At 40.8% G+C, this 19,013-nt stretch overlaps 1 long non-coding RNA gene across 1 annotated transcript; it reads left to right on the forward strand.

The window, feature by feature from the left end:
* Window positions 1–8,161: 8,161 nt before the first annotated feature.
* Window positions 8,162–10,514, forward strand: LOC148865509 (uncharacterized). The gene is made up of 3 exons (XR_016110565.1): window positions 8,162–8,931; window positions 9,019–9,108; window positions 9,242–10,514. It is a non-coding gene; the product is annotated as an uncharacterized LOC148865509 (long non-coding RNA).
* The last annotated feature ends 8,499 nt before the right edge of the window (window positions 10,515–19,013 follow it).

Raw genomic sequence — 19,013 nt, forward strand, 5'->3', positions numbered from 1 at the left:
TTCCATCCCTAGTCAGATATGCAGACTGGGGTTTTGAATAGAACCTTAGAAACTTATCTAAGGTGTTTTTGTAAAACTCAGCCACACACTTGGTGCAGATGGATTCCATTAGCCGAATGGTGGTACAACACCACCTACCACTCTTCGGCTCGAGTGACCCCTTTTGAAGCTTATTTATGGATGCCCAGCACCCACCTTACTTACCTTCATTACTGGATCCACTTGTTGGGCCCAGCCCATTATGGGATATTGACCCATATTATAGCCCATTCTCCTTCAGCCAACTGTTTTTTAACAAAAAAAACAAAAAAACAAAAACAAAAACTAGGGTTATATTTTCTTTTGCGCGCGGCGTGTTGAAGAGAGAGAGGAAAAGAGAGAAATCGAAATACTGTGCAGATTTCTCAGTGTGCAGAGTTCATCAAACGGCTGGAACTTTCCGATCCACCGTCCGATCGAGCAGAAATTTGGACAGTAAGTGGATACTCGTTTTTCTTCATTCTGAACGGTCGGATCTTTTATCGGAGCTCTGAATCGCCAGTTATTTGAGGTCGAACAGAAGCAACTCGTAGTTGTTCGGGAAAAGAAAACATTTCGCGGCAGTCTTCATCAATTATTCTGATCAAGGGTCATTTGTGGTTCGATTTGGCTGAAATTTGGTGGGATTGTTCAAAACTCACAGACCTACGATTGGAACGGTGGAGATCTGATTTGGAGTTTTTATTTTTTGGAGAGAAATAGTTTGTGGATAAACTTAGTTTCTTCCCAACAAAGTGGTATCAAAGCCAGGTTATTTGTTTATGGATTTGTTTGATTGCATGATGGAGCCTAATTATGGTAGAATGATTAGTTTGAATGGCACCAATTACCACAAGTGGAAAGGAAAAATGAAGGATCTACTATTTGTGAAAAAGTTACATTTACCAGTTTTTTCTACTCAAAAACCTGAAAATAAATCTGATGAAGAATGGGCTTTTGAGCATGAGATGGTTTGTGGCTTTATTCGACAATGGGTAGATGATAATATTTTGAATCATATTGCTAATGATTCGCATGCCAGAACCTTGTGGGATAAGTTTGAGACTTTGTATGCCTCTAAATCTGGGAACAATAAATTATTTCTGTTGAAACAGGCTATGAATTTGAGGTACAAGGAAGGTACTCGTATTTCTGATCACATAAGTGAATTTCAGGGGTGCTTTGATCAATTGTTCGACATGGGTATAAAATTTGAAGGTGAAATTTTGGAACTTTGGTTGCTTAATACTCTACTTGACTCTTGGGAAAATTTGCCCGTGACTTTGTCCAGTTCTGCTCCTGGTGGTGTAGTGACCTTGGAATATGTAAAAGCTGCTATTTTGAATGAAGAAGTCAGACGACAAACTCAGCAAGCATCCTCTTCTCAATCAGAGGTTTTGATTACTGAAAATAGGGGGAGAAGCAATGATAGAGACCGAGGACAAGGTAACAGAGGTAAAAGTAAGGTTAGAAGCAAATCAAGGTCTAAGTACAAAAACCTTGAATGCAACTATTGTGGTAAAAAGGGACATATCAAAAGATTTTGTTTTCAGCTGAAGAAAGACAATAAAGGTAACAAAGGTAAGCAACAAAATAAAGATAATGACAATGATGATCGTGTTTCCACCACCACTATAGGTGATCTTGTGATTGTCTGTGATGAGAATTTGATTAATATTGCTTGTGATGAGACAAATTGGGTTGTTGACATTGGTGCTTGTTTTCATGTTACATCGAGAATGGATTTTTTCACATCTTATACTCTAGGTGATTATGGGGTTTTAAAGATGGGTAATAATGGTTTGTCAAAGGTGATTGGCATTGGCACTATTTGTCTAAAAACAAGTAATGGGACTAAATTGATTTTGAAAAATGTCAGACATGCACCAGACATTCATTTGCATCTAATTTCTACCAGTGTTCTTGATGATGATGGTTATGTTAGTACCTTTGGTAATAGACAATGGAAACTCTCGAAAGGTTCTTTGGTTGTGGGACGTGAAAAGAAGTGTTCTGGTCTGTACTAGACTAAGACTTCAGTTTCCATTGATGGTGTGAATGCAATTGAGTGTGATAACTCATCAGTGTTATGGCGCAAAAGACTAAGCCACATCAGTGAGAAGGGACTTAATTGTTTGGCGAGGAAGAATCTACTTTCAGGTTTGAAAGGTGCAAGGTTAGAAAAGTGTGCTCATTGCTTGACTGGAAACAAAATAGAGTCTCTTTCAAGAGCCATCCTCCCTCTAGGAAATCAGAGTTGCTTGAGTTGGTGCATTCAGATCTTTGTGGTCCGATGAAGACAAAAACATTTGGTGGTGCATTTTATTTTATTACTTTTATTGATGATCATTCAAGGAAATTTTGGGTTTATGTCTTGAAGAGTAAAGACCAAGTACTTGGTGTCTTTAAGCAGTTTCAGGCTTCTGTTGAGAGGGAAACAGGGAAGAAACTGAAATGTATTCGCACTGATAATGGTGGTGAATATTGTGGACCATTTGATGAGTACTGCAGGCAGCAGGGCATTAGACACCAGAAAATGCCCCCTAAGACTCCTCAGCTTAATGGCCTGGCAGAGAGGATGAACAGGACGTTGATGGAGAGAGTTAGATGTTTGCTTTCAGAAGCAAAGTTGCCTGGATCTTTTTGGGGAGAGGCTTTATATACTGTTGCACGTGTTATTAATTTATCTCTTGTTGTTGCTTTGCAAGCTGATGTTCCTGACAGGGTGTGGTACGGAAAATATGTATCCTATGACCATTTACGTGTCTTTGGTTGTAAAGCATTTGTGCATGTGCCAAAAGATGAAAGGTCCAATTTAGATGTCAAGACAAGACAATGTATCTTCATTGGCTATGATCATGATGAATTTGGCTATAGATTGTACGATCCAGTTGAAAAGAAGCTTGTAAGAAGTCGTGATGTTATTTTTATGGAGGATCAGACCATTGAGGATATTGATAAGGCGGAGAAATTAGAGTCTTCAAGTACTGATGGATTGGTTGATCTTAATCCAGTTCCTGAGACACATACGCCCAGTGTAGCTGAGTTTGGTAATCATGATGATGGCCAGAATCATATTCATGATGATTTGGTTGAAGATAATGATGATGATGTTGCTGATGATATTGATGCTTCTACCAGTGGTGCTATTGGTGAACCTGTTGCCCCACTTAGAAGGTCTTGTAGACAACATATTCCCTCTACTCGCTATTCGTCTAATGAATATGTGCTTCTCATTGATGGGGGAGAACCTGATTGCTACAAAGAGGCTATGGAGTCTGAGCACAAGAAAGAATGGGTTACCGCTATGAATGATGAGATGAAATCTTTGGTTGACAACCATACTTTTGAGCTGGTCAAGTTGCCTAAGGACATGAAAGCTTTGCAAAATCGGTGGATTTACAAGTTAAAGACTGAGGAGAATACTTCTAATCCACGATACAAAGCTAGATTAGTTGTCAAAGGCTATCGTCAGAAAAAGGGAATTGACTTTGAGGAGATTTTCTCGCCTGTTGTCAAAATGTCTTCTATCCGAGTTGTTCTTGGTTTGGCAGCCAGTCTTGATTTAGAGGTTGAGCAGATGGATATAAAAACTGCTTTCCTTCATGGTGATTTGGAGGAGGAAATTTACATGGAGCAATCAGAAGGTTTCGTGGTGAAGGGTAAAGAAGACTATGTCTGCAGATTGAAGAAAAGTCTATATGGGTTGAAACAAGCCCCAAGACAATGGTACAAGAAGTTTGAGTTTGTTATGATCCAGCAGGGATTCAAGAAGACAACCTCAGACCATTGTGTTTTTATGCAGAAGTTTTCTGATAATGACTTCATCATTTTATTGCTCTATGTCGATGACATGTTGATTGTTGGTCATAACTGTTCTAGAATTGACAGATTGAAAAATGAGCTTAGTAAGTCTTTTGCAATGAAAGACTTAGGACCAGCAAGACATATACTTGGCATGCAGATTACTCGTGACAGAGAGGCCAAGAAGTTGTGGTTATCTCAAGAGAAGTATATTGAGAAAATACTTCAGCGGTTTCATATGGATAAGGCTAAAGTGGTAAGTACACCTCTTGCTTTACACTTTAAGCTTAGTACTAGACAAGCTCCTTCTAGTGATAAAGAAAAAGGAGAAATGCAACGTATTCCTTATGCATCTGTAATAGGAAGTTTAATGTATGCAATGGTTTGCACAAGGTCTGATATAGCTCATGCAGTTGGTGTTGTTAGTTGTTTTCTATCCAATCCAGGTAAAGAACATTGGACTACTGTGAAGTGGATATTGAGATATCTCCGAGGTACTTTTAGTTTAAAACTCTGTTTTGGAATTGGGAAACCCATTCTTTGTAGTTTTACAGATTCAGACATGGCTGGGGATGTTGATTCTAGAAAGTCTACTTTTGATTATTTGATTACATTTGCAGGGGGAGCTGTGGCCTGGCAGTCTAGGTTGTAGAAGTGTGTTGCATTGTCTACGACTGAGGCTGAGTTCATTGCTATTACTGAAGCATGTAAGGAGTTGCTGTGGATGAAAAAGTTTGTGCATGAACTTGGTTTCACTCAAAAGATGTATGTCTTATATTGTGATAGTCAGAGTGCTATTCATCTTGGTAAGAATCCAACATTTCATAATAGATTGAAGCATATTGATGTAAGATATCATTGGATTCGGGATGTTTTGAACTCCAAGTTGATTGAACTTGAAAAGATTCACACTGACAAAAATGTTGTTGACATGATGACAAAAGTGGTGCCTCGAGAGAAGTTTGAACTGTGTGCTGGAGCAGCCGGCCTTAAATTTGCATAGTTGCCTTTTTTGAAGTGTCTCCCTTCTTTCATGGGCTGGAGGGGGAGAATTGTTGGGCCCAGCCCATTATGGGATATTGACCCATATTATAGCCCACTCTCCTTCAGCCAACTATTTTTTTTCAAAAAAAAAAAAAACAAAAACAAAAACTAGGGTTAGATTTTCTTTTGCGCGCGGCGTGTTGAAGAGAGAGAGGAAAAGAGAGAAATCGAAATATTGTGCAAATTTCTCAGTGCACAGAGTTCATCAAACGGCCGGAACTTTCCGATCCACCGTCTGATCGAGCAGAAATTTGGATAATAAGTGGATAACTCATTTTTCTTCATTCTGAACGGTCGGATCTTTGATCGGAGCTCTGAATAGCCAATTATTTGAGGTCGAACAGAAGCAACTCGTAGTTGTTCGGGAAAAGAAAACATTTCGCGGCAATCTTCATCGATTATTCTGATCAAGGGTCATTTGTGGTTCGATTTGGCTGAAATTTGGTGGGATTGTTCGAAACTCACAGACCTACGATCGGAATGGTGGAAATCTAATTTGGAGTTTTTATTTTTGGGAGAGAAATAGTTTGTGGATAAACTTAGTTTCTTCCCAACACCACTCAGGTTCAAGCGGTGGAAGAAGAACTCAGAGACAGGGAATCCATACTGGCATTACTCAATGAAACTCTCTTGACTGCCCAAGCCCAAATGAAAAGAATTCTAAATAAAGGAATAACTAAGAGATCTTTCAATACAGGAGACTAGGTGTTTCTGAGGTCACATCCATACCAATAAAGCTCTGTGTCTACTCGTAAGAACAAGAAATTGGCAGCAAGGTTCTATGGACCCTTTTTGGCAACTGAGAAAATAGGTTCAGTAGCCAACAAACTTCAATTACATGAAGGAAGTAAAATCCATCTTGTGTTCCATGTCTCGTGTTTGAGAGCTAAACTGGGGCCGCAAGCTTCAATAGCCTACAAGCTTTTGGCGACTGAGAAAATAGGTCCAGTAGCCTACAAGCTTCAATTGCTAGAAGGAAGTAAAATCCATCTTGTGTTCCATGTCTCGTGTTTGAGAGCTAAAGTGGGGCCACAGCATCATGCCCACTCACTGAAGGAGGGACTCTGCAACCTATTCACATTGCAGTCTTAGATCGAAGATGCCACTTAGGAAAGTCTGGAGTCACTTAACCACAAATTTCCAAGAGCTTGCCTTGAAGACAAGGCGAATCTCGAGGGTGGGGGAATGAGGGGAATAGCCACGTGGCACCCATCCTATTTCCTTCAGGAATACAAGCATAATAGAGAAGGAAATTTAGAGAGAAGGTTGTGACTGTTATACCGAATATCCAATGTGAGTGTAAAGAAGTTATGACACATGTCATGTATCTTCATGCCTATATAAGGGTCCAGATGTAGTAGGCACGTTAGGTAAGCATAATGAGTGAGTATGTAATAGCTGTGTGACATAAGTCCTAGCAAATACGCCTTTCATACAAATGTTTTTGCTTTGCTATGCAAAAATGATCCATTATTTTATTATCTTTGTCAAAATAATTAAAGATAAAAAACAATAAAAAAGGAAAACATAAATGAGTCCCAACTCCCAACATGTTTTGGTTTTCTTTTTTCATTGTTTTTATTTTTTATTACTTTGACAAAGATAATAAAATAATAGATAATTTTTGTCTAACGGAGCAAAAACATTTGGATGAAAAGCGCATTAACTGGGACATGTGTCACACAGCTATTACGTGATCACTTATTGTGCTTACCTAACATGCCTACTACATCCGGACCCCCATCGACATGAATAAACATATATGATTTTACCTTGAAAAGATGTTTTTAGTGTTCTTCCTTTGCGATCCGTGCAACCCAGCACCATAGATTTGGATAACACTTTCTTAGTATATCCACACCAAATTAGAACAATCTTACAACAAATTAACAAATAACAATGGTAACTAGCATATTTTTTAACAGCACCAATTTTAGGCAATTAGGAGTTTTTTAAGCCACTAACAAATAATAATAAACATTGTAAGGAATTAGCAAGATAATAACTACTAAATTTTATGTTTACTAATTCTTTCAATATTTGTAGGTAAAAAACAAAAGAAATAAAGAAATAAAAGGAGGGGGAGAGAAAAGGGGCAGGGTTTGAAGAAAGAAAAACCAATTGACCTCTATCTTCTTAAAGAAACATAGGGTACCTTGCTTCTTCAAGAGGCAGCAATCAGATCTTCTCCGCATCCAACCATCCCCTCCTCGCAAGTGGCAACGCACAGTCCCTTCACTTTCATCCTCTTTTCTAGCTTCAAGTAGAAAACATCCTTGGTGAATTTTTGAGTTCGGAACGAGAATGGACTGTGGGGCTGTCAATGGAGCGGGCAAAACCAAATCGACCCAACCCAATTCCATAGGGGCTAGGTAGGGCTGCAAATAAGTCGGAGCAGCTACTCAAATCCGAATGTAATATTTGGATTCGGATACACCCTTGAACTTAATAATCGGATCGGATATACCCGATCTGATCCGTTAGTTATGGAAAATTATATATTATATATTATTTACATATTATATATGTATATTCTATATATTATTTATATAATTATATGTTATATTATATAATATAATAAATTATTTATATTATATCATCAACCTTTTTCATAACATGTCTAATCAAATCAAATTCAAATAAGATATCTATAAGATATTGGAATTCAAATTTGAATCATGCTATAGAAAATCCATCGGATTCTTATTGGATTATCGAATCGGATATACCCTTTACCAAATCCAATCTTATCTGTTTGGAGCCCTAGGTCTAGGGCCTACTATGTAGGGCTCCCAACTTCCTTGATCTCCAGCAAACCCGTCCAAGGGTAGGGGATCAGATGATTTCCCTAGGGGTGCAATTTAAGTGGGGTCTAGCCCAACCTAATTCAATTGGACCCGAATTTTTGCATGGACTGGACCTGAGTTTCTAGGTTGTGGAATGGTGTGGGTCACAAAACTCAAGCCCGGTCTAATTTTGGTTTGGAATTGGGTTTAGGCCTTGGGTAGCCCAAGCCCAACCCAATCTAAGCCCAAACAAAAAATTATATACATATGTATTGTATTTATATAAAAATATATTTTTTCTAATTATGTATAGAGGTGTGTATATGTATAAAGTGTATGTATATATTTGTATAATTTATACATGTTTTCAATTAATGGGTGTCTAGAGAGGAAAACTGTGGCTCAATGCTAAGAGGTTAAGGCAGTTTTGAGTGGCCGAGCTTGAACTAAAACTATCTTCTCTTGACAGTTTTGTATTAAGGTCATACATTCTGGTCGTCCGCAATTTTATGCACGGTAGAAGTCAGTCACCCTCTTGCTCGTGTGGCGCATCTTGTACTGTGGCCTAGAGTCATCGTGTATCTTCATCTAGCCAGCGAGGCTTAGGTGATAGCTTACCGTCCGGACCGACTTCCCCGGTAGTTCAGTTATGATGCAATGGGCTCGTCGTTCTTGGATGTCTGACAGTTCCCTCTCACAGGTATCAGGAGGGTCAAGCAGTGCAAGCCCTTGCACTTATCATACATTTGTTCATTGTTCGGCGGGATGTAGTTGTTTATGGTTGCAGATCCCAATCCCCGTCACGTTATCGCCCCCCCCCCCCCCCTCCAGGCCATGTAGCTGAACTGAGGCAGGAAGAGGCCCCTTGCCGACCAGGTTCTGCTCCAATTATTGCAGAGGAGCGTAAATTTTGGGGCACTATTTATAAGGGTAAGCGTCCTGCTATCAAAGAGGGTGAAGGCAGCCATCCTTCTACACCAAAGAGATCCAAGACAGCGAGGATGCCCCGTTCTTTTTGGCCATTGGTACTAGGTCTGTTGTTGCGCCATCTCAAGCGAAAGAGCACCCGGTTAGGGATTCTCCAAGGGAGCATCCTAGGGAGGTGGTACAGGAACCTCCAGCCTTTGCTCCTAAGGCAAGGGAGGCGGCTGATATGGAATTGGTGCAATTGATGGTCCCAATTCTTTCTCCAAAGGTAGTTATTGTTTCCATCGTCGGTCGATGGGTAAAGAAGATGGCTCCTTGCCCTTGTAGGAGGGAGTCCAAGAGTTCTAGACTAGTAAGTTTGTATGATTCTTCTGTGATGTGTTTGCATTACTGTTTCTTTTGTTATTCTGTACTGAGTGGTATATATATTTTTTTACAGTCGTTTGTGTTGAAGCGGGTGGAGGTTAGTGACACTCACCCTGAGGTTATAGTTTCGCAAGTCCTGTCGAAGGGCATTGTGGGTAAAGAAGTATGTGTGGTTTAGATGTTTGTTCGATTCTCTAGTACTCTCTATTTGCTTATACTAATCGCATCTTGTTTGTTTCATCTCAAGGAATTTACAATGTGAATTTTTCTAATGTGGTCGTTTTGCCTATTATTAGGCGTTTAGTGCGGGAATTAATGTCTTTGAAACCCCCTATTCAGGGGCAAAACTTGTCTGAGCCTCCCACTGTTAATCCAGGGGATTAGGGTGTTCAGGCGTGTGTAAAAAAGGGTTTTGCTGCATGCGATTCTATATCTGGCGAGCTAGAGCGAGAACAAGGGTCTTCTGTGCCAGCTCAAGAGCAGGTCCCCAGGGGCCCTATTGTTCAAATCGAGGCAGCTCAGAGGCCTAAGACTTTTGTGCCAATACATGAACAGCTTTCTAGAGGTTCTGCGGGCAAGACTGAGGCAGCTAAGGGGACTGAGCCTCTGTGCTAGTGCTTCCTTCCAGTAGTCCATTGAGCGAATGAACAGAGGCTCTCTGATGCAAGCTGTGAGGAGGAACCTGAGGAGGTGGTTGTTGTTAAGCAGACTTGTGTAGATTCGATGTCAGAATCACATCACGAGAAGAAGCACAGAAGTAGCGGTTGTTTAATCTCAGTAGTTCGGGGCTTCAGTGGATCCGGGTGTCCGTTCTGAGGCCCAGTTTGAGTTTGATCCCGTGGATGTTGAGACATCATCGCTATCTGAGACTCGGTCGCTTACCAAGGACCTCGCGTTGGTACGCCAAGAGCTCAACGACTATAGTGAAAAGCATGAGCTCGTGCCTCTCGGTTACTCCATCGCAGATCCAGTCTCTATTCAAGGTCTTTGCAAGCATGGTTCTGTAGCGAAGACCATAGCTCTGATCATTCAGAAAGGCCGGTTACTGACTGGTAACAACCCTCCGGTGGTTATGGGGACGTCATTGAACACTATAGTAGCAGTGATGAATTACATCATGGACTAGTCGATAGATGAGCTTTCATGGTCTGGCTTTGCCCATTGGTAGATGACCTGTGAATCATTTTCCTCCTTGTTCTTCAGGATGGATCGTATCAAGGAAAGGGTGGTTCTATTGGCCCATGTATTTTGGAAAGTTGGTTACAAAGAGTCCCAACCTCTAACTACTCAAGATTCAAGAGAAAACCGCCAGTGCCTCAGGGTTGTCGAGTCGAGTCTTGCGAAGGCCAAGGAGAAGTTGAATGCTCTGGTTTGACGAGCGTGCTTGCCAATGGAAGGTAGTATGGCAATAAGAAGAGAACCATAAAGAGCTTACAGAAATTGAATAGCAACGATAGAGTCTGGTGGAGTTTACCTGCATGAGGAACAAGTCGTATAATGAGTGAAATTCTTATATAACCTCATGTCATGCAAAGTGGTGTAGTATTTTAATGAAAGGGAATTTTGTTTTATACCTGTGTATCTTGTTTCTTTGTGAATTTCGAGTAGTTGTAGCCCCCTAGTCTTTGCACAAAACATGAGGCAAAAGGAGCAATGTTGATGGGTCTGTTAGGCTGGACGCAGCGCTAGTAGGCTTATTGGGTTAAGGGTGATGCCAATAAGCCATTTAGGCCGTGTGTATCTTTAGATAATTTGTGCTCCCATTTAATGGCGGTAGAGCCTATCAACTCGCCTTATGTGTAAGAATGAAATATTTTGTTTTTGCAATGAGTAAAGCACGTATTGTTTGTGGGATGTAAAGTATCTTTGAGGTATCGACTAGGCGTCTGTGCCCAGGCCATAATCATTTGTTTAGTTGTGGTAGTAAGTTGTGCACACATGCTATCCCGTTACGGGTTGTTGCTTGGACTATTGCCACTTAGTTATTAATGGGTTGCTACTGGGCATAGAAGGTTACTTAGGTTAGTCATCGCAGTTACGAGCATTCCCGTTATACTTAGGTCATTGTCATCATACTCTAGGAATACTGATTTGGTGTAACTATGAGATGTCTCATTGCATATGAAGTCCTTTTTGGACTGAGTTGCGTTGTTTATGTCATCGCACTTTGGAGTACTTAGAGTTTGTGGTATTCCATCCCCCTTAGAATTGCTAAGGGCATTCTTTTGCCAAGGTCCATTAGTGCGGTTGAGACTGTCAAAGCCTTCCTGGCCTTGCCACGATATGTTATCGCACTTGATTATGCTAAGCGCAAAGATTCATTGTCACGCTTGTCGCTATCACGACTTTTCTGTTGTCAATGTCTGTCATCATCCTTGGGATTTCCAAACTCTTCTTCAGTTTTCCAAGATATTTCATAGTATTTGAGATAATTAAGTGTCATTGCACCTGGTGTTGCCAAGTTAGTTCGTTGCACTTCAGAAGGCTAAGTGCCAGGATATCTCATCGCCCCTGGTGCTGCCAAAGCCTTCCTAGGGTTGCCAGGGTAGTTAATTGTATTTAAGAAAACTATATATTGAGATTTTGTCATTGCACCTAGTTTCTACCAGGTTCTTCCTAGGACTGCTAGGGTAATTCATTGCATTTCAGAAGTCTATGTGCTTTGGTTTGTTATCGCTCCTACAGTTTCTAAGGAATATGCCGCCGCACTTGGGGTTGCTGCTAAGGCCTTCCTAGGGTTGCCAGGGAATATGTCGTTGCACTTGGGGTCGCCAAGGTATATATAGTAGACACAGTTAGAAAAGAACTTTGGACAATTTAATTGAGAGCAACGGTGTGTACAAAATATAACATGCTTTATTCAAGATTAGAAATATGTACAAATAAGTCATAACATGCTCTATTTTGAGTACAAAAAAAAAGTACAACATACTTTGTCTGATGATAAGTACAAAAGATATATGACAAACTTTTTATTCAAGAATTCACAATTACAGTTTATATCATTACTCATTATAAGGATTCAACCAGTGACCGTTCACTATCTCATCCTGTTCACTTGTAGCTACATTCTTTAGTACATAGTATCCAATTGGGTGAGCTTCTTGGATGATGTATGGTCCTACCCAATTAGGTGCAAACTTTCCAGTTGATTTACCTTGCTTGACATTGAGTGTTGTTTTTAGTACCTTGTCGCTCTCATTGAAGTTTTTGGGCTTTACTAGTTTGTTAAAGTTAGAGGCCATGAGTTGTATGTATTTGATTTGTTTCTACAGTGACTTCTCTCTAGCCTCTTCTATGCATTCTAGTTTGTCACTAAACAATTGGTCTATGTAGCCCTTTTGGTTTGTCACTGAACAAAGCATTTTGGACAACTTCTCTATGTAGCCCTTTTGGTTTTCTACTACCATCTTACTCAACATTTTTAACAAGGTCTTGTTGGTTGCCTTTGCTTGCCCATTCCCTTGTGGGTAATAGGTTGTAGATGTGCCTAGTCTTGCCCCATATTGACCCAACAGGTACCGGCCTTCCTAATTTTTATGGATAGCCCATTGCCCGTCAAAATCCTCATTGGGACCCCAAATTGGTGGACTATGTACTATCTTAGGAAATTTGCAATGTTCTCTGCACAGATTCTACTTAGAGGTATGGCCTCTACCCACTTTATGAAATAATCTATCGCTACTAGAATGAAGCAGTATCCTTGAGAAGGTGGGTGTATTTTGCCTATCAGATCTACCCCCAGGTGTGGAAAGGCCACTGTGTTATGATGGGGTGGAGGTCATTGGATGGTCGGTGTATCAGTTCAGCATGCACTTGGCATTTATGGCACCTTTGTACATGCTTTTGCGTATCTTCCAGCATTATAGGCCAATAGAAGCCTAAGTGCAGGATAGGGTTGTGTCAGGCTGGATATCCCTGGTGTGGGGCTGGTTCAGAATTGTGGGTTGCATCTAATGCTTCTTCTATTTCCTCACTAGCTAGGCATCGTAGAGGTTTCCCAGTGTAAGACTTTTTGTATAGCACTCTGTCAAATAGGTAGAATCTTTTGGCTTTTGCTAAGAGTTTTCTCCTCATAACCGGGTTGGCTAGTGTGATGTTGTTCTCAATGTAATCTATGTACATGGTTCTCTAATCCACTTTACACACACTGTAAAACACTCATTCTTCTCTACCTCTAGAATGCATCTCTTACAGTCGTTCTGAATCTTGGCCGCATCTATTTTCATCTCTAGCTAAAAGTACTCCAACCTCTGTAGTCTTCTGTAAAGTGTTGTGGTTATATCACCACAGTAAGTTTTATGGGTTTCGTTCAAGACTACTTTTGCCTCTTTGGGCCCTAATCATCTTGCCCAAACTCCATTTGCCAACCTGTGGTATAGCACTCCAGTCACCAGTTAGAAACATAATAGTATCTTACCGTCTTGCATCGCCTCTGTTGGGTTACTTAGCTTTTGTATGACATGTCTCCAATCTTCTGTTGTCATGTCATCTTTTGTTTCTACCTAGTGTCCCAATCTTTTTGTCGATGGTTCATAGTGCATCTAAGTTGTAATGTTGATTGGGTTCTCACTTGGATGTATATTGGATCCCTGTGTGGCTAATGCATCAGCATATCTATATTTGGATTTGTTCTAGTGTTCATAGGTTACTTCCAGGTCCCTAGTTAACCTTTGGATTAGTATCCTATACAGAAACATTGTCAATTCCTTTACTATGGTGCTGCCATCCATTTGCCCAATCATCAATTTAAAGTCTCCTATTACTTTTACTTTCTTTGCTCTGAAGTCCCTAGCTACTGTCAGACCCAATACTAGTGCCTTGTACTCAATTATGTTGTGTAAATAGGGGAACTAAAACTTGAAAGAATAGGTCGAGGTATCTCCAATAGGCAAAGTTAGTGTGACTCTGCCTCCGGTGGAGGTGTTTGTATTGCTTCCGTCAAAGGTCAATGTTCACTTTCCATCCTCTACTACTGTTATGATGGGTAGCTCTCTGGGCACTTCTTCAGAGAAGGGGAAACTATGATTGGTAGGAAAGGCAACTAGGAGGTTTGCAACCGCTTGGCACTTGGTTGCCTTTGGTTGGGTGCACTCGATGTTGTATTCATTCAACTGCATCATCCATCCAATCAGTCTTCCTAAGAGTGGAGGTCTGTTTATGAAGTATTTGATGGGATTGCTCCTTGCAATCAACTTCACCTTCTGACTTAGGATGTAGTTTTAAATTTCTGTGTTGTGAAAACTAACACCAAGCACTACTGCTCCATGTGGGAGTAATTCTTTACTGCTAGCACTAACAGGCATCCTAACACTCAACGCCCTCATCATTGTCCTGGGCTAACAGGCATCCTACGGCCTTTGGGTTTGATATGATGTACACCTTCAACTCTCGACTACTCTTAGGTGGTGACCTGGTTGGGGCTTTGGCCAAAGTCTGCTTCAATTGGTTGAAAGCATCTTGATGTTCTCTTGACCATTTGTTCTTTATAGACTTCTTGATCAATTTTAGTAGCAGCATCGTTGCGTGTGCTAGGCCAGGAATAAACCTTCTAAGGTATGAGACTTTTCCTAGGAAGGTGTTCAGTTGAGACTCAATTTGGAGGGGATAAGTCTAGAACTACTTTCACCTTGACCTCATCGAGGTGGATCCCAATCTAATCTACTCTATAGCCCAAAAAATTTATGATTGTACTCCAAATGCACACTTTAGTGGGTTGAGTCTTAGATTGAAGGTTCTACATTTGTCAAATACCTTTCTAAGTACTTCGGAATGGTCTTCTCTTTCCTTTGCCTTGACCACTATGTTATCTACATAACATTCAATTTTCTTGTGCATCATATCATGAAACACGCTCGTCATCGCCCTCTAGTATGTGGCTCTGGCATTTCTTCAGGCCAAATGGCATCATTTTGCAATAGAAGTTGCCAATCAGTGTTCTGAACATTGTGTGTGGTACATTTGTAGGGTCCATGTAGATTTGGTTGTATCCTCTATAGGTGTCTAAGAATGAGAACAATTGGTTTCCTACCATTGAGTCTATTAGGATATCCATATTCGACAGAGGGAACTCATCTTTGGAGTAGGCCCTGTTCAAGTCTCCAAAGTCGACACAACACCTTAGTTGTCCATTCTTCTTTTTGACTGGAACCACGTTGGCTAGCCACTGTGGGTGTGCGATGGGATTGATGAAGCCTACTTTTAGGAGTCGTTCGACCTCCTCCTTGCTTTTCATAGCTATTTCTAGTTTGAAGATCCTCTGCAACTGTTTGACAAGGGCCAAGTCCAATCCTGGCATCTGGTCGTATGACCAAGCAAAGACATCTTGGAACTCTTTCAGAAGGTCTAGTAATTTCTGTTTCTCCTTAGATCCTAGCTTGGTCAAGATATACATTGGCCTTTTTCTCTACTACGTCTGCAACCATGTTTATTTCCTCTAATGGCTCTACCACAGCGTCAATAGTCCTGCATGTGCTTGGGAGGTACATGGACCTCATCATAGTACTCTATGGTTTTTGTGTCCTGCCCCTATTGTTATGGGTAATTTTTAGTATCTTTTTATGTTTTTAATTGCATACACCAATTCATCGCATCATACCTTTGATTCTGGTGGGCTCTATCATGGTTGTGGAGATGGTATGGCAAAATAGTTTTGGTTGAGGCAACGTTTAGAATGTGTGCATTCATTTCCTTAATTATGAAGGCATATATCTTGGAGAGATCATTTAGTCATATGCATAGTGATCATTTGGTTTAAGCAATAAGTGTATAGCAATCATTTCATTTCAATAGAAGATGCATGTATAATGGTTGATTCGATTTTAGTGTTAGCAGTATAGCCTATAGAAAGTAATTGATGATATACATATAGAAAACGTTAATTAAAGTCATACCTTGGGGATGGCTTTCTTGGCAGCTGGTGCACCGTCGTCCCCGTACTCCTTTGCGATGGTAAAGTAACTTTTTCTGTCATCACCGGTAACTTGTATGCACCTTGTTCTCTTCTTCTTTTCCGGTACAGCAGGGGGTTTTCTCGTAGGATTTAGTAGTTGCACACCTTCCACTTTGGTCACTCTTGTCTCACCTTCGTCGGCCAACTCAGTATAGTAGACTGCACCCTACAGATGGGTCTCTGTTTTGTCAAAAGGGAGGGCAAGTCGCTGAGATCCTCACTAAATGTCCTCTGTGTTTTTCCTTGATGCATTAATGGGACTAGGGCCAAACGATGTATCAATGGACACCCCAACAGAGTGTGGTATGCAATTCTCCCTAAGATCACTTGAAACTCTTGGGTGATGGTAAATGGCCCTATCGCAACTGGCAACTCGATGGACCCCTCTGTGATGGGCGCAATACCGTTAAAGTCTGTGACCACCATAGGCAGCCCTTTAACAATTTCCTTCTTGATGTTCATCAACATTAGGGTGTGGACAGAGATCAAATTTACAAAATTGCCTTGGTTAATCATCGATTGCCTCATCTCAAATCCCCTTCTCTTCATTGTGATGTATAAGGGCTGGTTATGGTGGGGGTCGATGACCAGCATGTTGTTCGGAGTGAACTCCACGTGCAACCTATTGAACCGATGGGGATCCAATGGTCTTTTGAGCATTTCCTCTAGTGCCCTAAATGAAAGCCTCCTTGTCGAGGGGCTGGCCCCTGCTTGCTGAAGAATTGTTGTAGCTCTACACTCTACTCGAACCTCTGAATTAGCATGTTTGGGTGATCCTGGCCCAATGTCCCAACCACATTGATACTCCCCCTAGGTGTGTGTGTGGGGAGGGGGTTCATTTCTACCTGGGTCGGCTTCCTCTTGACAAACTCATCAAGCTTTACCTTTTGAACGAACATTCATCGAAGTGTGAAACAGTCCATGCCTCACCTGCTTTGGGTCAACTCCTACTGGTGATGGCGGCAGGTTGATGGCACAGTCTTCTACCAATTTGTTCATATTAATTATTACCTCCTCTTTAGTGCAAGAAAAAGGAGGGGGTGGTGGCAACGTGCTATTCCTTTTGTTCTGGTTACCGCCACAGAAGTAGGGCCCCTATCTAGGCCCTTTGGTGTTTGAGGTTTTTTGTCGACGGCGTAAGCCTCATTTTTCTCGTACTGTGTTGAAGCTGAAGTAGACTGGGGCGTAGTACTCTTGACAGTGTGCATCGTTCTCTCTGCGCACTTCCATAGCTGACTAAATGTCTCGACCTCTATGTTTTCAATGCCTATCCTGTAGGCAGGTTGCATGCCCTACATGCACTATTTGACTGAGCTTTTCTTAGTGACGTGCTCATCGAAGACTAAATGGGTTAACTTTTGGAACCTCATCACATAGGCTAAGAGGTCCTTTCTTGCACACTGCTCTATGTTGCACAAATTTGCCATCATCAACCTCCGCTCCATTGTGAACCATTTTGATAAGAACATCTTTGCCAACTCTACCCATGAGCCTATGATACCCGCAATCATATTGACGAACCAGGTGAGGCTGGTCCGGTCAGTGACTTTAAGAACTCCCTAACCTTTAGATCTCCATCTAAAGCAAATGAACCTAGGACATCCTTGAACTTGTTCACGTGCTCTTGCTGGAGAGCCACTAACGAGTCACTAACGAGTCATCTTGGGCTGGTGTGTGGAAGAGCCACTAACGAGTCCATCTAAAGCAAATGCCTATCCTGTAGGCTGGTCACATGCTCTTGCGGGATACCCGCAATCATATTGTCTCAGCCATGGTGTGCGCAAGAGCCACTAACGAGCCATCATGGGCCAAGTGCTTATGGCCCATGGTCGTAGCACATCAAACATCCACACATCACATGATATGGAAGAATTGATCCAATCAATCACTAGCTGTAAAGCCCATTAATTAGCCCAATAAAAAACACAATATTAACAATTAATATCATCTAGGTATATGGGCTGAATAGCAGTTAGCAGTTCGACCCATATAGCTTTTCTCACAAAATGGGCCTATTACAGTTTTAACTCTTTAAAATTGGGCTTTACAGGTTCGGCCGAATTAATCCTTACAATTGAACATCAGATTTGGGCCTGATAGTGTGAGAAAACTGGACCAAAAATAGTCCCCTTTTGAACCCTAGATTCGGTCCAAATAGATTTGGTCCAATCTGGTCCGAGATGGTCCGAAACTGATTTTCAATTCAACAATTAATTAAGGAAAGATCTAAAATTAATATTTCTGATTTTTAGACAATCATAAATCAGACATTGACTATTCGCACCACCTACAAAACAGAGGTTAGTCACTAGGGTTGCAGTTTAATAAACTGCAAAACGCAGAATGCGATCCCTCCATCTGCGAATCTCCAGCACCACCGTCCTCTTCAATCAAAAATAAAATAAAACAAAAATCCTATTTCTATTAATTAATTACATCCTTGGTTGAATCTTATACATTCAGTCTAGAAAAATAAAATAAAATAAAAATAATTGTTTTCCAAACTGAATTAAATAGAAATTACAAAAAGAATGCGCAAACAATCTGCGCCAACTCTGCACTTACATCTCTAGGTACGAACAGTCCATTAAATCAAGAAATAAATCAAGAACCATTCTAAATAAATTTTAGATGTAAATAAAATTAATTTCAGATCAATCGCCATCAACAAGAAACAGTTTCTTGAAATAAAACAACAAACTATGCAACACCCGGATAGAACAACTTATACCGAATTGCGCAGGTTCAGATCTGAATTCTTGGTTCAAGATTTGAACCTGGCTCTAATACCACTGAAAGGGATGGTAGAATCCATCGTATGGACACCAAAAGAGTTGCGGAATGGGTGGGTGAATTTCATAAATTTTCTACCTACCTTTCAACTGAGAATCACATTCCCTAATTTAGAATCAAGATTCAAGGATCCTACTTGAACCAAAACCGAATCAGATTTGAACTAAAAGTGAAGGGAGTAATTATACCTGATCTAGAGAAAAAGATTTCTCCCAAAGTTGGTGTTTACGCCCAAAGAAGGAACCAAGATCTGCTCCTGCTGAAGATGACACAACAACTGTGGAACAGAACCAGCAGGGTGCGTCCTACACACCAAATCCTTC

The sequence above is a fragment of the Nelumbo lutea genome, chromosome 3 (genome assembly GCF_056320005.1).
Source record: "Nelumbo lutea isolate HS-2025 chromosome 3, American lotus-T2T, whole genome shotgun sequence".
Lineage (NCBI taxonomy): Eukaryota > Viridiplantae > Streptophyta > Magnoliopsida > Proteales > Nelumbonaceae > Nelumbo > Nelumbo lutea.